At 38.2% G+C, this 16,672-nt stretch overlaps 1 protein-coding gene across 2 annotated transcripts in view; it reads left to right on the top strand.

The window, feature by feature from the left end:
* The window catches only part of NALF1 (NALCN channel auxiliary factor 1), a 592,162-nt gene that overhangs the window by 453,147 nt on the left and 122,343 nt on the right, over positions 1-16,672 (top strand). The window lies entirely within an intron of this gene.

Here is a 16,672-nt window from a genome sequence, read left to right as displayed (position 1 = left end):
CCTACTTCAGGATTATGATTCACAGATATCCCTGAATGCCAAGAGCTCTGTATTTGACCAGTGTCCACCACCAGGCTCCACAGGCAGTATTCCAGTGGCCGTTTATACTACACCACCTGCCATCGCATTTAGCAAAGAACAGCGGAAACGTTCTTAAAGAATGGACGGGGTCTTGGTCCGGGCATCTCTGCTCTCTACAAGAGCATCTGAAACAAAAGAGAGGCTTAATACGAAGGAAATGGAAATGAGCAAGATATGAAGGGTGTATTATAGCTAATTTCATTGATTTCTGTCCTTCTATTTTCAAATGATCTAAAAGTTGCATTCCACACACATCCTCCCCTGAATCATTAAAATATTAAATGCTTGCTTCCTCTGAAAATATATGACTTGTCGCCAAATGAAATAAGTGCACACTTTTCATAATGATTAAGAAAAGTATGTTTATTATATGCATTTTAAATTTCCCCAAATGATTTGACACATTTATTGAAATCTGCTCAAGTATTAAATTTGCTTCCGAGTAAACTTACCCTTTTAATGCCAGTGAAATGTTTCTTTAAAAAACCTGATCCTTCATGACATGTATGAATTAAATTAAATTATTTGATACATAAAGTACACAAGTAATATTACTCTTCCTTCTAAAAATGCCCCTGGCACAGCGGTCAACCAATCAAATATTGAGAAGCTCTTTTATGTTTTCTATGGAAGTGAAATAAACAACATTCAAAGCTAGTTCCAGTGTACAAACGATTGAGAAATCTTTCCAGATAATTCAAGGTAACCAATAGAATCACTGGAATATTCTGAAGTAGGTGTCGTAGGACGAATGGCAGTGGTACAACACTTCCTAGAATCAGAAGGGGTGGTGACGCTTGTTTCCCTTCTGCTGTGAGGTATAACAGACAAGACCAAATCCAGCCTGGCAGCAGAGCACGTTTGCGTCATAACAACCGTGCATCTGAAAAGCTTGGAACATTTCATGGGCAAGCAGCAATTAACTATCATCGTGGTAACACACTCAGAGGAGACTGCTGAAGTTTAACTTTAGACGTTACTAGCGGAAGGACAATATTTGCAGCCGCAGATAGAGGTATGGTTAGTAATTAGAAAGCCGGTTTCATTTCATTTGACTCAAACGCAGGCTTTTCCATTTGCACTCTGTATTATTACAAGGATCCAGAAATCAGGACGGGCCTGTCGATTCAGGGCTGGGCGTTTCGTGCTCATCGTTATTTGACTTGGCTAGATAGTCTGTCCCTGAAAGAGAGATGATGGAATTTTAAAGTAGATTGTGTTGTAGCTGGATAAGCAGAGCCTGTCATAGGCTTGTAATAATTACACAGACTGTTTTGTGTGCCTTGTTTCATAACTCAAAATGTGTATTTGCTCTGTTGGGGGGGAGCATAGAGTTTAAACTTTGTGTCCACTTGAAATGTGATCTGCCAAAGGATGCTTGATTTAACAGGTAGATTGTGGTACACGAAGGAAAGGTCATCAGATGGTTGGTGGTCCCCTAGGCAAACAGGCAGCCCCTGAGGTCCAGCACAGAGTGTTGGGGTGACTCTACAGGCAGGAGGAGCAGGCTGTGCCCACAAGTCAGGGCAGTTGCAGCCCTGAAGCCTGAGAGCAGACCCATGGCCCAGCCACCAGTAGAGGCTCCTTGGAGAAGAGTCTGGGAAAACGAAAGAAATGTGCTCAGCCCCAAGTCCACATTATGGCTCTTGTGGACCTTTTCCTCCATAAAAAAATATGAAAAATTATACTTTATGACTGCATTACTATAATGATGAATGTAATCCAGGATGAATTAAATTCACTTTTTTTAATGATTTTTTTAAAAAAAGTCTGTGCCCCTAGTTGAAAAGGATTTAAGAAAACAATTAACCTAATCCTGAACTCCTGAATGTAAGTATAGCTTGTAAGACCCCATTGGTAAATCATGATCCCTTCCCCAAATTTCCAAAAGGGAGAAAAATGGGCAGTTGTCCCTAATTACATTACCTTAGATAGAGTTGGCTGTGTTGTTTCTCACATTTTGTCAGAGTCCTAAATCTGTGTGAAATCAGAGATTGTTCCTCAGTGTTAGCAATTTCAAAGAAAAACCATCAACATAAGACATTTTAACTATGCCCTAATATAGCAAATGTTCAACAGTCTCCTTTCTGTTTGGTTTATTTTTTCCCAAGCACTCAAAGATCATTGCAAAATAGGAATATCACTGTCAATTTCCATTTCAATTGTAAAGCCCCAATATATATACCTACTGTACACCATTTATAGTTTAGTTGATTTAGCAAACACGTTCTGTGGTGACATCTCTGCCTAAGCCTTTTACAAATATCAATCCCCATTGAGTCTTCATAACCATTCATTATGGGTTGAACTGAGTCTCCCCAAAAGATCTGTTGAGGTCCTAACCCCCTCAACCCATGAATGTAACCGTATTTGGAAATAAGGTCTTTGCAGATATAATCCTAAATTAAGATAAAGTCATACTGGAGGAGTATGAGCCCTAAGTACAATATGGCTGGTATCCTTATAAAAAGAGGATATGTTATATTTTCTTACCACAGTAAAATATAATCCTCATATAGGTGGTAACTAATAAAGAGATGTATCTATTTATCCACAGTCACATGAGAAAAGTCTCAGTTATTATATGACTTCATAGAAAACAACATACAGAGAATTTTAAAAGTATAAAATGTCATATCTCAATGAAACACTTCATAGAAATTGGGCTGTAATATCTCCCATGAAACTGAAACAGCAAGAGCTCTTGCTGAGAGAGGCCTTCTTGCAAAGTGAGCAATTCACTCCCGTGCACATCCTCTTGCTGTGCAGAATCATGCCTTGTCAGCCCAGCCTGCTCTAAGGGGGACTGTTTTGCTGGACGGTGCATTCTCTGCAAAATATTTTGTGCTGCGAAGACCGGGTCTTACAAGTATCTGTCTATCTGTAACAATATCTTAAGATGGCCTTCAACCAGATCTTAACAAGAATACAAAATTGTATGTGAAAAAAGACTAAATTCTGAACCACAGGTGAAAAATACTTTCCCATCTATCATTTGTGTAGGCAGCAAACAGAGGAGTCAGAAGCACGAACTCTGTAGCGTTTGAATTCCAGCTGTGCCGCTCACCAGCCGTGAGACCTTGGGCAGGTCATCTACCGCTCAGTGTCTCAGTTTCCTCTCTGTAGGAGGGAGAAAATAACAGTTCCTCCCTCATGGCTGGTGTACGTCTCTCCTAGAACTGCCATGATGAAGGACCACAGCTGGGGCTTAAAATGACAGAAATGTCAGGAAGCCTGAAGTCTCAGCATTGGTTCCTTCTTGGGGGCTCAGAGGGAGAACCTATTCCGTGCCTCTGTCCTAGCTTCTGGTGGTTGCCTGTAATTCCCGGCACTTACTGGTTCCCAGCTACATCCCTCCAATCTTTCTCTCTATCGTTAGATGGGTGTCTTCCCTCTGTCTGTCTTTGTTTCTGTGTCACATATATGTGTATGAGAATATATATATATTTGGAAAATGAAGGAAATCGTAGTACCCATGGATTGTGGTGAAGATTATAGTGCTAACATTTAATATTAGCACTATAATTTCACTGGTTGGCTTTCCACTCTCTCTCTGTATATATCTATATATACACTCATGTATATACACACGTCCACACAAACACACACACTCAGTGTGTTTAGGTCAACCTGCACAAGCTAACCGTTCTCATCCATTGTGTTGTGTGTTCTCAAGTACACCAAAAATGAAAAGTATCCTCTACGTAGGAGACCTGCTCCAAACATTTAAGAGCTTCTACAAAGGTAGGCTCTCCGGAAGTGTCTTTGTCAAGTCGAAAGACATTTCCTATCTTTGACAGTGATGTGGTCTAGGCCTCCTTGTCGTCAGCACCAAGTGTCTGTTAGAAGTCATGCCGTTATCTAGCACGTTGGGAGGAAGAAGGACATGTAGGTGTTCCAGGAAAGGCGATGCTAGGAGAAAGAAAAATTGGGCAGTAACAGACTTTTCCTGAATCCTTCCAACTAATTTTCGTTCTATAAATCATCTAGAGCCCAAACATGTCACCAGAGTTCCTTCCCTGCAGGACGGTGATTGAGCCACTTGTCTAAGTCACACGGCTGTGATGGCTCGGGAGCTGCCCCCGGCAGACTGTGATGAGGCAGAGACGGTTTAAAACAGCAGACTTTATCGAAAGGAGATTTGTAAGAAAATAAATCAGAAATGTAAAGAAAGCATGGAAGCTGAAAATGGACAAAATGTAGACTCGAGTGGCCACGGTGGACGTGGAAAGAGACGTCCGAGTTACACGCAGCCACGTGGCCCTTGACACAGTTCACATAATGAATCTGTCTGCAGTCTGCTGTCAGTGAAACGATCCCTCTCTCCAGCAAATGCTCTCTCCTTCCACGCTTCGGTTTCTAACTTAATAAATAAAAGGGAAAGAAACGAAAATGGGAAGCATTTAAAGGAATGCACGTGACAAGACTGATGTGGAAGGGAGTAACAGACGGGGTGGGGGCAGTGGTAAAGCCCATCCCTGAAGACAAGATCTCTGAGGACGTCCCGACATCTCTGAACGAGACGGGGCAGGACTGCCTTTCTCAGCAGTGTTCACGTGGCCAGTTGAGAGTTGTGTTTTAATTTTGGCTTAGCCTCAAGAGTAGGAAACGTAATGAAAGAATTGAAAAGGAAAGCGTTTTTCTTAATTACGAGAAAAATTATAGTGGAACACAGAAAATGTGTGTATACTCATATACTTGTATTGATATATATGCATGTGTGGACACACGCACACACATAACACACACATAAATGCAACAAACCGGATCCGTAGAACAGCATGTCTGGGAGTTCTATCACTTGTAAAGGATGAAAGCACGATATATTCTGACCAGAGTGCAACTCTAGTTAGAGGTGAAGCAGATTCCCAGACCCCAGTTCAGACCTACCAAATCAGAATGGGGTGGGGCAGGAATCTGTATTTTCACAAACCCTGCAGGTGACTTGTATGCTCGTTAAATTTGAGAAGCACTGTCAAAGGAGGTAAATATGATAATTTAATAACCCAGCATCTTTGCCTTCCCCCTGAGCACCTACTGGGTGTTTAGCACATTTTAAATAAACCCAATGTATACATCTCTAAGCCACCAAAGACAAGCAAAAGTAATCAGATCAAAAATCAGCGTGAAATTAATTATAATTTATTTCATTATGGTTACTTGATACCTTGTAGATTTATTGTTAGTTTCTATCTGTTAGGCTCTTCTACGTATACATCTTTAGGAAAGACAAGGGGTAAATAGGCCCAAAATTGCATAGCAGCAGATATTTCTACACAAAGTCTCCTTTAAACATCGCAACCGTATTAGATTAAAAAAATAGTAGCTGATCTTAACTAGTGCTTAGTAGGTGACAGGCATTTTTTGAGGAGCTTTGCAAATGTTAACTTACCTAATTCTGACAACCTACCCATGATGTGTTGTTTGATTTTTAGCTCCGTTTTACCAATGGGAAAATCAAGACTCAGAGAGGATAGGTCAATGGCCAAGGTCACACATGTCATAAGTAGCAAAGCCAGAAACCAAAGGTAGGCAGCCCCGCTCCAGACATCATGTCTTAACCACTAAGTATGGTTTAAACATATTTATGTTATTTTACTGGTGAGAAAGCAGATAGGTTCAATGCTTTCTTAGGGTCATAGAGTCACTAATGGGCAACCCAGTTCTACCTCACTCCCCGGACTGGTACTCAGTCCCCTATTCCAGCTCCTCCCTAAGTACCAGCCACATCAAATAGATTTAGACTTTTATATAAAGGGATTCTACCCCATAGGAGTTGTTAGAAGAATTAGGCCAAATAATGCATGCAAAGAGTTCAGTGCTTAGCACATAGTAAGAGCTCAACTTTAGCAAAGATTATTCATTATTATATTAAGTAGACAAAGATTATACTGTATTTCATAGAATTAAGTTGTTATAGCTAAGAAACATCCCCACCTCAGAGATGCTAAAATATGAAAATATATGCGCCTTTATAATGGATGAAATATGGCAGTCTATACATATTAGATTTTTAATCAGTGTTGAATGTTGGATTGTCCCAGAATAACCACATCTGCAACAATTTTTTTAAGCTGTTAAGATGTGTGTGACAGGGTGGTAGGTATGTACATTTATTTTTAAATTTCTCAGCCATCTGCTAAGGGATTATTATTATTTCTTATTATTATTCATTGCACAGGCAAGACAACTGAGACTTAGAGAAATTAAGCAACTCATTCAAAATCAAACCATTAAGTGGTGGAGTCAGGATAGATATTTGGTGCCTCTGATCCCAAAGTCTTTGTACTGTGCTGTGATGCATCGAACGTCTCTAATCCCAGGATACTTTTCTTAACTCTTTTCTCTGCACTAGTCTTCCAGCTCTGGGATCTTGACTTTTTCACAGAGGAAATAGCTGTAACAATAGCCTCAAAGAGCTTTCGCAAGATCGAGGGAGAGCAAGGACACGAACCTTGAGGGATGGAGTCCTGGGCCTGATGCCAGGGCAAGGTGCCCCCTCTGCTACTTTATCAGTACTGACCTTGCTCAGCAAATGCATTACAGGTCTACAGACTTCAGCAGTTCACTGAGGAGTCCCCAATACATCTCAACTCTCTCAAGAATTCAGATACGCAAGAAATTAAAAACGAAGAGGTTGCATTTGAAAACAATACAGATACTGCACTGGGTTTTAGTCTTCAAACGTTTACACAGCACATTTTGTTCTGCTGCAAAGTAATCACACTGTCATTAAGTTTAGAGAAATAATAGAATTGTGAATTTCCATATTGCACTTCAGTCTGAGAGAGGGACAACCAATACTCAGCTTTTTAAAGGACCAGACCTAGGCTTTCTGATCCAGCAGAACAAACTTCTGACCATTCAGATACTTACATTTTCCAAGGTGTGGGCCACGCTATGAGAGGTGTCATGCCCATCACTGGCCTTTTCTTCTAACACGTTTTTCATCGTTAACAAAAGGAGATACTTTATTTCCAGGACGACCTAATATTTGGTATAAAAAAAGAACCACACTGATTTCTTTTAATTGATCATTATGCATGAATGTTTTAATATTGATTAGAAACAGCTGCTCCAAAAGGTGTTCTTACTTTTCTAACTTGATTCTGTTGTCACTGTCAAACAGAGTAAGGGGAAAGAAAATGACTTGGAGACACTTCAAATCATGCTCAACTATACACCTAAAGTTATGTTTTCCATTCAGAAGAATCTTGCTTGAATTAGACTGTGGGGAAAAAAATGTAAACCTGTTCAGTAATAGATTACTTTTAGGGTAGTTTCATGATAAGAAGGGGAAAAAAGCTACTACTGATAACGAGCTCTGCTCACAGTTTTGTGCTACGTGAAATGCATATTCAAGGGCATTAATACAGAAGAGGCAAACGGGGCCTGGTAGGGTGATAGCGTGTAACGAGTTGTCCCGACTTGGTTTCCTGGCAGTATGTTAGGAAGCAGAGTCGTGCTCTTCTCTATGTGATGTTAACAAGTGACTTTACAACCTCAGTGGCTGTGGTACTAGTAGAAACCAGCACATTAAATATATGTATAAGAATTCAATTATTTTAATATCTGTGCTGTGAAGGTTCTGGAGTAAAATGTCCCCATTCATGAATTTATTAAATTTTAAATACTAATAAGATACTAAGCTTGCAAGAAAGAGGCAGACTACAAGAAAAATCCATCACCACTGCCCAACCTTTCCATCACCCTTCTCTGTGACACTAGCTGACTGGTTTAACGGAAAGATGCATTTCCTAAAACTGAAAAAAAAAACTGGTTAAAATTTGGAAAGATGTAGTTTACAAAACTGAAAAAAGGAACTAGTTAAACTTTGGAAGTATATCTTTATTAAGTAAAAAGTATATCAGAGTTGGTGGGAAGGAAAAAAATGAGTATAACTTGTGGAATCTAAAATATGACACAAACTTATCTACGAAACAGAAACAGACTCACAGACAGAGAACAGACTTGTGGTTGCCAAGGGGGAGGGGGGTGGGGGAGGGACGGAGTGGGAGTTTGGGATTAGAAGATGCAAACTATTATATATAGAATGGATAAACAACAAGGTCCTACCGTAGAGCACAGGGAACTATATTCAACATCCTGTGATAAACTATAATGGAAAAGAATATGAAAAAGACTGTGTGTGCGTGTGTGTGTGTGTGTGTGTGTATATATATATATATATATATATATATATATAATCACTTTGCTGTACAGTAGAAATTAACACAACATTGTAAATCAACTACACTTCAATAAAATAAATTAAAAGATGAGTATAACTTGCTCAAGGTTAAAAGAAATGCAATCAATCATACTGAATATTTCTAAGTAGCTACAGATTTTGAGATAGCTATGAAAAAGTCACAAACATGCCTCACGGTTGGGATTTCAAAATCACTTTTAAAGTGGTAGAAAATTAAAAGATGTTCAATTGTAGGTGAAAGATAGGAAAAGGTCATTGCTCTGTGAGATTTAATAGGAGGGTCTTAAATGTGCTTCCTCCAGCACTTTCTGAAGACTTGTGAAGACGGGTGATAGCTTCAAAACACTCGATCAGTTTTATTTGTAGTTCGTATAATACAGGAGATTCAGGAGCGGCTGTTTTAGTGACAGTGCCCAATAGAAGTCAGGTATCATTTAATGCAAAATCTTGAGGAACTGAATGTTCTCAGGTAGCCAAGGCCAAAGTTTTTAATTTCCAGGAGACTTAAGATGAGATCATCTTGGTCCCATCTTACTCTCCCTCTCATTAGCAGAACAGTCTCTCTAACCTTTTGGGTGAGCATTGATGCTGGCTCTAGGGCAGACTTGGGGAAAGCAGCATTCTCTCCAAATCCCTGCTTCCAGACCTTATCCTGACTCTGCCACTGCAGAGATTTATAAAGTCTCGGGAAAGTGAGCCCTTTAGATTTTCCCATCTCCTCATCTTCAACAGCAACTTTCAAAATCTCCAAACCAAAACCACAAAAACACCACCACCAATAATAAGCAGTAATATAAGCCTCCATCACAAATTCTGCCTGAGCCTAGAATATTGCTTTTCATTTCACCCAGCAAAACAAAACACCACAAAATTGATAGGCTCAAGAGCTTAGTAAACAAACCTAGTGTTCTGTTCCTAAGTCATGCGTTTAGGTCGCTTCATTATTTTTTCCCCTCAAATTGCTTTCAGTTTGTGTAAAGAGCCACTCAAAAAGTAAAATACACATAGCCCTAAAGGTAAATAAAAGCTCCATCTCTAGTAAGAATGGCAAATTTTAACTACAATTTGTTTTCATTGCTTTTACTTGTCAAGGTTAAAAACATAATCTTACCTCTGGTCAACTCCTGAGGTCTTTCACTAAGGGGGTGACAGCGCCTTCTGGAAGAATGTGTAAATCAAGGGCACACTTTAAAGGAACATTCTAGAGAAACAGAGCTCATTTGGCGCCGTGCTTGTGGAGCAGGCATTGGACAAGGCTCCAAATAGAGAGGTGAGGGTGGAGCTAAGGTGTTGACCTTCGTCCTTGGTCCTGTGGGCCACATATTCTCAACTGAAAGATCAAATCAGAGGACCAGATTCACCAAAATCACATATTCTGAGGTTTCTATTTTGGAAAGCTCTCCCCAGATTATACTGATATCCCTCTATGCAAATCTTAGGATATTACTGCTATGTGAAATAAAGTATTGTTGAAGATGGATTTCCTTGAATTTGGTCCACCATCACATTAATTAAAATATAACAAAAATATTTAATTAATATTCAGTTTCCTTTTCAATGTGGGTTTTAAAATTTGCTGTTTCTTCTAAACATAACTTCATGAATGAAACAGTGATATGAATGAACAGAATACATTCCCTTTATTTAAGGGAAACTCGGAAGAAAATAAATATACAGAAATAGAGATACATCCTTTTCTCTGAATTATTCATCAGTGGGAAATTCTGAGACTTGCAAATCACAATAAGTTCTTGAATAGCAGGGAAAAATACAACCCAAATCAGCCAACAGAAGCAACCCCTTCTCCAGATTGGAAACATTCACTACCCTCTTGGGAAAATAAGGCAGGAGCAGTGATCGCTTCCATTTTTATTTTCACTTGCTCTGCGTTTTAGCACACTGTGTGTTAGTAAGCATTTTATAGATATCTTTTGGAATAGCTCACGTATTTGAATGTTTCACTTATTTTCTCAGCTTCTGCCAATCTTTTTTTAATTGAAGTATAATTGACATAAAATATCATATTAGTTTCAGGTGTACATCATAGTGATTCAGTATTGACATACATTTTGAAATGGTCACCACAATAAGTCTAGTTACCATCTGTCGCCATATGAAGTTATTACAATAATATTGACTATATTCCCTATGCTGCACACAAACTTCCAGTTATAAAATAAATGTCATGAGATGTAAGGTCCAGATTCTGCCATCTCAATTGTCCATTAATCCTGTATTTGCAAATTCACCTACTTGCTAAAATTTATCTGTAACCCCCAAATCAGTACTTGGGTGCTTCAACAGTCATTCAGGGACATGCAGAGCAGTGAAAAGTTTGTCACCCAACGGGCATGTTCCCAGCTCGGAAGGTGATACTCTGCCTTCTTGTTTCATCTCTTATACTGTAAACAAGTACTCTCTTCGTAGTCTGTTTAGTGCCATGTCTTTCACATTTTTTATGCTTTTTGTTGGTGATTTCACTCTTTAAAATGGCCCCTAAGCATCGTGCTGAAGGGGTGTCTTGTGTTCCTCAGTGCAAGAGGGCTGTGATGTGCCTTACGGAGAAAGGACATCTGTTAGAGGAGCTTCGTTCACGCACAAGTTACACCGCTGCTGGTCATGAGTTCAATGTTAATGCCTCAACATTCTATATTAAATGAGGTGTCCTTAAACAGAAACACACATAAAACAAGGTTATATATTGATCGGTTGATGAAAGTATTGTGACCGGAAGCTCGCAGGAACCCAATCCTGTGCTCCCCCAAGAGCCATGGTCAGTATTCACTACTTCAGTGTTTGTGGCGTCTGAATAGAACATAACTGCCATGAGTAAGGAGAATCTAATTTTTTCACTCTTTATTTAAATTTTTTATCGCGTATAGAATTGTGTTAATCTTTTGTTGTTTTAAAATCACTTTTGAAACTGAATTCAGTTTCAGCAGTGGGTTTCCGTAGAAATATGCTCACATCTTAGCTGTTCTTCAGTTTGACCGTGAACGGAAGACTCAATATTTGTATTCTGGGAATCTGGCCTCTGGCGATGAAAGTGGTTTACTCCTCGGTGTAGCTCTGAGGAAGTCCATCTGTCACAGTAGGTTAAAATATACCCTCTGGTTGTGTTTTTCTACTCCTGCTGCACCTCTGTAAAAATGTTTTTCACTGTTTAAACAGTTTTGATTTAATTCCCTTCCATGTTTAAATTCTCTATCTGAATGCCAGGTGGCATTAGGGTTAAATGTAAGTGTTTTTGTCCCTTCTGCAAACCGGGCAATTTGTACAGTGTGGAAAGGATCATTCCAGAGTTGTTATGGAACCAATAAGTGAATATTTTTGAAAGTAGGCTGTTTACTGCCACTTTAACAAAATCTGTGTATTCAAAAGCAGATTGTTTTATGTGCAGAATGTGATTATTTGCAAAGGACCAATTCTAGGAACTAACCATTAATATCCATATTTAGGAATTGTTCTTTTATTGAAATTTAAACTTACTGGCAGTTTTCTTTGGAAAAGAAATATTTTACAAGTAATTCTCTTCTGAAACAGACAATAGAAATGGAATACTTTATGAGTTTTACTCTTGTTTTTTCATTGACTATTTTGATGTCCTTGGAAACATGCATTGTTCTTCATCCCTAAGAGTTAATATTCTAGGTTATATAAAATTGAAATGTCTTATGAAAATGTTTATAAACATTTTGATATTCTTTTTAAGTGTCTGACCCCTTCTGAATCTTTAAAATATGCATAGCAATTTCCCCTAATTATTAGTTGAAAAAAATTGTATCTATCATGTAAAAATTGCTTCATGGTCTCATGAATAATTATCTAAAAGTTATTGTAATATTATGCTAAAGCTTAGAGGAAGAGCCTGGAACAAACATCAGGAAAATAAGATTTAGTACTGACTCTGCTACTAGTTAACTGTATAAACTTCTACAAATTGCTTGATTTTTCTGGACCTCAGTTTCCCCAATTGTGAAATAAAGTGTTGAGACTGGGTTTCCTCTATGACTTATGTCATTCGGGGAGAAAATGTGGTCATATGCACACAGTAAACATTAATCATGCCGCAAGAACTTTGCCTTTATATCTTTTATCATTTTTATTATCTATGAACAAATCGTTTCTCAGAATTCACAATTGAACAATTGTTCTACAGTCTTCAAAATATTACATTACTGAAGAAGGCTAAATTTGAAATTCCTCTAAATACTAACAAAAATAAAATCAATATACAAGACATTTTTGTTCAGTATCATAAAGCTAAAGTCTCCAGATTACTATTGTATTACTATTGTTTTGTAAACCAGATTTCAGACACTTTAGAAAAAGTGAATATTTAAAACTGTTAGTGTCTTCTTTTCTTCTATAGTTCTCTTTTCCTCTTATTCTATATCATTGCAATTATTACATATTTTATGTAAGTTCTTTGCCATCTTCTGTGTTTCATGATACAGGTTATAGTCAGCCATTGAAAAGATTCGCTATATAAGCAGAGAGGATAGATGTAGAAGTAGAAAAGGATATGACACACGAGGGGATAGGTTGATAGAAAGGTTTTCATATATTTGAAAGAATTTTATTAGCGTAAATCTTCCTTTTTATTCTTGTTTGGAGCAGTCTATGACATTCTTCATGACAAGGCTTGAATTTAGACGGATTGCATTTGCAATTGAAAGGTGCAGTTCAGCTGTTTATACAAATATGAAACAATTACTGCTTGAAGCACATTTATTCCAGTATCCCTGTGTAACCATGGTGACGCAGCCCTGTGGCTTGAAAGATGGCATAGGACGTGCGTCTAAGGAAAAGCCTCACACTGTAATTCTGGACGTGAGAGACCAGTTGAGAGACGAGGGTAGAAGCAAGATGAACTGAAACCCCAGCATATGCAGCACCTTTGATTTTAGGCTTTCTCATTTGGGATAATAAATATAAGCTGCTCCTCTCATAGTTACCTTCATGTCTTTTTCACCCCAATTGAGAATCAAATGATAACTTTTTTGGTAATGAATTTGATTCCCTACAATTTCATATGTTTCATCATAATATGGAAAATAGAGATAAAAACTGAAATATCATCATGTTGATATTTATAAGTACTCAGTATCAAGCATCACAGAGATAATGTGTCCATATATTTGTCAACATCATTTCCCTTTTGACATCAAGTAGATGAAGTCTCAGATTCTTCATCATTAGAGTCAAAATAACCAGATCAGCTCCTCTTCCTTCTGGGGCTGAAACTCACCTACTGTGATGTGTATTCCAGTGCATTTCAGTTAGATAGACTATAGTTTCGACAAGGGCCACTGCCTTGAAATGCCTGCCTATGATCTTGGTCAATGTAGCTAATGAACACAGCCAACTTCAAGCTCCCTTCCTCAACTCCTTCCTTGACAAGACTGAGCCTAGAGCCTGTGCTGGCAGGAGTGCCTGGCTCTTTCTCACTGAGCTTCTCCTTGAGTTCTCCAGAACCAAAGATGCCTCTCTGGTGAGGCTCCTCTTGCTGGTTTACAGACAGCCACTTTCTTGCTTATGCTCACATAGAAGGGAGAGAGAGAAAGAAAAAGAGAGAAAGCAAGCTCTCTGGTGTCTCTTGTGAAAAGGGCACTAATCCCATTTATTAGGACCACCCTCCATGACCTCATGTAAACCTCATCACCTCCCAAAGGCCCCACATCCAAATACCATCACACTGGGGGGTTAGGGCTTCAACATATGAATTTTGGGGAGACACAAACATTCAGTTCATAATAAACCTGAAATAAATGGGGGGGAGGGGGTGGCGAAAAATGGTCCACAATTTTAAAAGGTGAAGTTAGGCAATAAAACTTGTGGGGACAATTTCTCTCAAAAGTAATTTAAAGACTCAAGCCAGATTTTCTTAGGAGAGTAGCTATTAGATAGTTGAAAATTAGGGTTGTTGGAAAACACTTACCTAGGTCAAGACCTGATGTTTCCAGGATACTTGACATCAGATTGCATTCACTAAGGTGAAATGCTTTTTTCTACTCCATTTGGATTTCCAGAAAAATGCTTCAGACTTTCTTGCATTGAAAATTTAAACACTTTTATCAAAGCAAACTTTAATGTCTACTAAGATTTCATGCTTAAATTGTGCTTTTCTAAATTCCTCAAGACATATTATCAGTTCCTAACAAGGTTTACGTTTCAAACAATATTTTAAGGAAATACAGTCAGTTTGTATTTATGGTCTTGAATATTTCATAGCTCAAGATCTTGATAATATGGCTCTATTGAGACCCCCCTCTTCATTTATAAAAGCTAGTCTGTTACAATATCATACTGATGAAACATCTCTAATTTACATCTCTAATTAAAAACCTAGCTAACAATATTTTCTGTAGACATATCGTATTGGCCTGTTTGTCCCTGAAATGCTTCGTGGTTGGCACTGGCATTCTGTTTGCTTGAGATTCTGAAAAAGAGGTAAATTTTTGATGATTTAGACAACCAGTGTGGATGAGCACCATAAACATGAGTGCTTTTCATTTATTTCCTTACTGTGGATGTAGAGGCTTAGGCTGTGGATTGCAAGTTTATCCCTCTATTTCTTCCTTTTAAAAATGAGATTAGAAAATTGTTTCCCTAGAACATGGGTAAAAAGATTTATGAGGCATTGTACTGTTCCTTTACAAATACATTTTGTTCCTCCAAACACCTGTGCATCTGTAGAAGCCAGACAGGCAGCAGAGAAACCAAAGGTTGTGTCAAACCATTCCTTTAAAGAGCCCTGTAAGGACTGATTGACAAAGGGAAAATGCGCTATGTGCGGGCTTCTGATATCCGGTTGGACTCTTGAGTTTAAGTTGAGATGAGTTAGATAATTATAAAAAAAAATTTGAACGAATGTCAAGAAAAGTTTGTTTTAAGCACCTAAAGCATGCTAGGTACTGGGAGTGAAGAATGACAAGTCTAGGGAGGAAAATTCCAAGTTGCTGGGAGATAATATAGAATATAGCAGTGAGAGCTGAACCAAAATGTGTGTGTGTGTGTGTGTGTGTGTGTGTGTGTGTGTCGGGAGGGATGGGGAGAAAAGTCACTTTAGGCTAAGATCTGAAGGATGACCTGGAGTTGGGCGGATGGGTACCACACTATCAAGAAGGACTGACAGGGACAAAGGTGTGTACACAGTACCCTGTACAGTCACTAGTAACATAAAATTAACCATCACACCCTGAATATCTGATGGCTGTTGAAGCTAATTATCAAGTATTTAAGAAGAATCAGTTAGCCATTTGAATCTGGTATTGCAACCCCAAATATGTAAAGAGGAGAGGAAGTGAAAAAGTCACCCACACTGAGATACATTTGCGATCTGGTGGCTCAAGTCAGTGAAAGCTCTAAAAGTACTGCTATCATCATGTTTCATCAACCTGAATGATATATTACCACATCTAGGGCACTCAGTGACATTTGATTAAGTGGTAATTATACCAAAAGCTTGATAACAGGAAAGAATGTATTAAGTATGTGAATGGCAGCCTATTAGAATATTACTCATTACAGAATAGTTGGGCCATGGCGATCTCATTCATATTGCATTTATTTCATAAAATGATTTCTCTTGAAATAAGTATAGTTCAAGAGAGCTTCAAGTTCCAATGCCTGTGGTTGGCAATATTCTCATAGACCAGGAATGTCTGTTCAGGTCAGCCGTGCTTGTACTGTCTGGTTTGTCTCAAGGAGAATGGAAGAAGGTGTTTTTGTTGGGTAAGCAGGGCTAACCCACCTTAAACTTTGCTTCAGGTGCACTGTTACGTAATGACTTGTGCTAATTTTCCCAGATGTTAGATGACTTAGATAAGCCTCAAATACCAACTTCCTGATTCCAGCTTCCTAGATTTTCAGCCTTCAAAATTATCTCTACTACTACAAATTTTTTAAACATTGTCTGAAATTTTGCGTATTCCTTTTTTCTGCTGATTTGATGCCAGTGAAATGATTTGATGAGAAACAGAATTATTTTCTTAAAAACTAGCAGTTACTATAGAATACGATGTTAGAAGTCAAAGGAAAGAAATTGATTTCCCACCTGTCTTTTGCTCTCAACTCTGAAACTGACAGATTTTTTTACAAGTCATTATTTTCCATTAATTTCTTTTTCTTGGTCAAATCAGGACTCTAAAATATGTCTCACAGAATTTTCTGGAAGATTAATTAGGAAATAGATGTGAAAGAACTGGGAACATAAATACTTGGAAAATGTAACTTGTTATTATGCATTCTATTATTAGGCCATTATATTATATTACAGTATTTGGATTATTTTATTTTTATCTATATGGTATTATGCTATTGTGTATTATAATATGCACACCCTGCCTTTCAAATTATATAGTACTTGTTAAGTGC

The sequence above is a fragment of the Balaenoptera borealis genome (assembly GCF_965194805.1).
Source record: "Balaenoptera borealis genome assembly, chromosome: 18".
Lineage (NCBI taxonomy): Eukaryota > Metazoa > Chordata > Mammalia > Artiodactyla > Balaenopteridae > Balaenoptera > Balaenoptera borealis.
This window is presented reverse-complemented; position numbering and strand designations above follow the sequence as displayed.